At 48.2% G+C, this 3697-nt stretch overlaps 1 pseudogene; it reads left to right on the forward strand.

The window, feature by feature from the left end:
- The first annotated feature begins 1519 nt into the window (after positions 1-1519).
- On the forward strand, positions 1520-3455 carry LOC125519549 (annotated as a pseudogene).
- Positions 3456-3697: the final 242 nt, after the last annotated feature.

Consider the following 3697-nt stretch of genomic DNA (forward strand, 5'->3'; position numbering starts at 1 on the left):
GGAGGCCGAAGTTGAGCTAGACATCACTCACCGGCGGCGCACTCGTCGGCGGCGCGCTTCGTTGCCGGAGAAGAGGAAGAACAATGTGGGGGGAAAGGGGATAGGGGAAGGCAGGCAATGGGGGGTGGGGTGGCTCAGGCTCATGGATGGCTCAGGTCTGGGCATGCTTATGTGGATAAGTTGTGGGTCATGCACGCATGTGAGTAAGTGGTGGGTCCCACATTCATGTGGATAACTGATGGGTCCCGCGTGTCATAACTCAAACCACTAACCCCTTATGTTTTGCATTTCATGGTTAAACAGGGCCATGTCGCATTGGAGCTATTATTGGCTGCAAAAGGTCGCACCAGAGATATTTTCGTCAACTACATCGCTCCTCATCCAATTCATCTCAAAGACGTCGCACAGGGGCTGGGCTGTAAGCCCGGTTTTTTTCAACCGGTTTGGATGGAGATCACTGCATAGGATAGGTTCTTAGTGTATCCTCGTCCAGCCAGATGCGGCTTTGAAATTTGTACTCTTTATATTTTGCTTTGCTCCTTTTGTGAGTAGTACTTTGCAGATCAGACTTTGTTACTGTCGGCTTTTTAATAAAATGGCCGCATGCATCTTTCCAATGCAGAGGCCGGGGGATGACCTCCTTTGTCAAAAAATAGTCTCATGAAAGGGGCAAATCGTGAGGCGATGGAGCGGGGTGCGAAGATGCTGAGAGATAGTGGCAACAACATGGTGATGATTTGCGTTGCGGCCACGGACGACTCGGCAGCGAGTTGATCTATGAGCTACAGCATCGCCATCTTCAGTATTACTGCAGGGTTACTTTAGTTTTCTGCCCGTCGTTGCCTTCCTTTTGGTTTAAACTGTTTGTGTCCTCAGCTCCTGCGGGAGCGTTGGGAGTGCTCGTGTGTGGAGCCTGTTCCCTGAACTTTCTGCGTGGTACTTTTGTGAGACTTGGGTGTCGTTGGGTTTTCGCTCCATAGCAGGTGTTAATTTGGTAGGCGAGTTCCTACGGTGGGTTTCCTGGCAATGCACTGAACTCAGTTTTCCCCTACCGTCCCCTTCTGACTTTGGTTCGATGTGTATTTCGGTTATTCAGTTATAATGAAAAGGGGTTATGCCCGGTTGAAAAAAAAATCGTCGAACACTTGAAGGATGGCGGAGGTTTCATGGCCGACCGGCGACGTTGAGCCGATGTCAAAGCTGCTAGCAGTCGGTAGGGCTTCGAGATGGCCGGCTGTCAACGGAGAGGCCTGGAGGAAGAAGATTCGGCTACAGTATATAGATGCGGCCAAAGGAGATCGGTTAGATATATGCTCTAAGGACCAAGCTAGCTAGCTAGCGTTTGCTTAGCTTTAGCGTCCATAACAATTTCTTCTAGGACTCATAGCTACCACGACAAATAACCAAGACAATTCCTAAAACTTACCAGGCTGTACATTAAGGAGTATGTATGGATTTGGAGTCTACCTCTTGTGACTATATATAGATCTTATCTTTTGACGGCGTTCATCCTTCAGCCATGACTATTGCGTGTACAAACCTGACCAATGTTGTGCGCTGGGTGCATCTGCTCAGGATCGATGGCTACAACATCACCAAAGCCATGAGCAGCGACTGCTGGATCAAGTCAAGGTGGAACGTGGGCGGGTACGAGTGGGGAGTCCACGTCCATCCTGAACTGCCGAACGACACCATCGACTATCGACCATGGCTCGCGCTGAGGCTCGCCTTCCTCAGCGAAGGCTGCACTACACCCAACGTGCAAGCGAGCCTTCGCTGCCGTTTGGTGGATCCGAGGGGCACAGCTCAAGATGGCAACGGGGATGAAACCCATCGGGTTTTGCCTTTCCAAACCCATCCCCACAAGAAAATCGTAAACCCGTCCCCGTCCCCATCACCGTGTGCGGGACTAGTTTTCTTCCCGTCTCCTAAACCCATCGGGTTTCGGGGAACCCACGGAAAGCCCACGCTAAAATCAAAATACTTAAACAAACATAGTGGCGACAAAGAATAACACATCAGCAGCAAAACAAGCATATTTCAGCAGAATAACTTGAGTAAATTTCAACAAAAAAACAATAGTAGATGGTTCAACAACTATATAAGTTCCAAAATAGAACTTATAGTTCACAAATAACTTTAAAGTTGGAATCATCATGGCATCTTTCACATCTCCAAGCCTCCAAACGACCATCTTCAAATCTTCCAATGCCAAATCAAAATGCCAAGTCCTAGGGAAGATCAAAATTCGCTCAAGCTAAAGTCAAACATGAGAAAAATATGTAGATTAGAATATGAAATTTGCAAGTACCTGTACTTCACCTGCATTCCTCTTGAATGTCTTGAAGACAACTCCAAAAGCTTTGTCCTTATTCATTGTCAGCATCTATGAGAATCAAATAAGTAGTAATGAACATCTTATGAAACATTGCAGCAAGATAATGATAAACTTTATGATGATATGTAAAGAAAGACACACCTTTATATTTGTTTCTTATCCAATATTGTGAACACATCAAGGCCTCTAAGATTTCGGGGGTAAGATGACTACAGTGGTAAAAAAAATAATGTAATTTCGCGGATATTGCCGGGTTTCGGGTTCGGGGACTACCGAAACGGATGTAAACCCACGAAACATGTCAGGTTGTATAATGTGCCCAGCGGGGCTGAAAAGATGTCCATCCCCGTTCCCTAATAGGGTAAAAACCCATGGGGACGCGGGTTTCGGGGCCCCATTGCCATCTTGAGGCACAGCCGATCCTTCCGAAGAAAAGAGTATCACGTGCAAGTTCAACAATCGTCCGAAGCGCCAGCTTGGTGTCTCAGGAGATTGCTCGGATCCAGTTTATCTCATGTCGGCACGGGAACTAGAGACGTCATGCTATCTCAAGGACGACTCTTTCACCGTTCAATGCACCGTCACGGTGCTCAAGGACCTGGCCGAAGTGACGATCCGGGACGACTAACCATTGCCCGTCGTGCCGTCCTCGGGCTTGCACCAGCTCCTCGGCGAGCTGCTCCATAGCGGCACAGCGGCGGACGTTGAGTTTATCGTGTCCGGTGAGTCCTTGATTGCTCACAAGAACATATTGGCGGCGAGGTCCCCTGTGTTCATGGCCGAGTTCTTTGGGCAAATGAGGGAGGCGAGCTCTCGGGTCGTCGTGATCGAGGACATGGAGGCGGCGGCGTTCAAGGCCATGCTGCACTTCATCTACACCGACATGGTGCCGGCTGAACTTGACGGGCAGGGCGAGGCGGCGACGTGGATGGTTCAGCATCTACTTGTGGCTGCTGACAGGTATGGACTGGACAGGCTCAAGCTAATTTGCGTGAACAAGCTATTCAGTTGCATCACCGCCGACACAGCAGTGCCAATTTTGGTTTTGGCCGATCAACACAACTGTTCCCAACTCAAGACCAAGTGCGCAGAATTCTTGTTCAACACACTCCCGTGATGCTAGAAGGTGTACAATGAAGCACCATTAATAAGTCAAGCTACCACATGGGGCTAAATCTAGAAGTAACTTATATCCATCTTTTCACTGTCGAATTCTGTCCATCTTCTATTCTTTTTCACAGGATTTTCAACGTGTTTTAAGAGCAATTGGTTGCCTGCGTTTTCCCATTTGATGTACCTTGGAAGTGTATTTTTGAGAATAAGTATCTTGGAATTGTGGAACCTTGGTTGGGATCAGGA

This window comes from Triticum urartu, chromosome 7, assembly GCF_003073215.2.
Source record: "Triticum urartu cultivar G1812 chromosome 7, Tu2.1, whole genome shotgun sequence".
Classification (NCBI taxonomy): domain Eukaryota; kingdom Viridiplantae; phylum Streptophyta; class Magnoliopsida; order Poales; family Poaceae; genus Triticum; species Triticum urartu.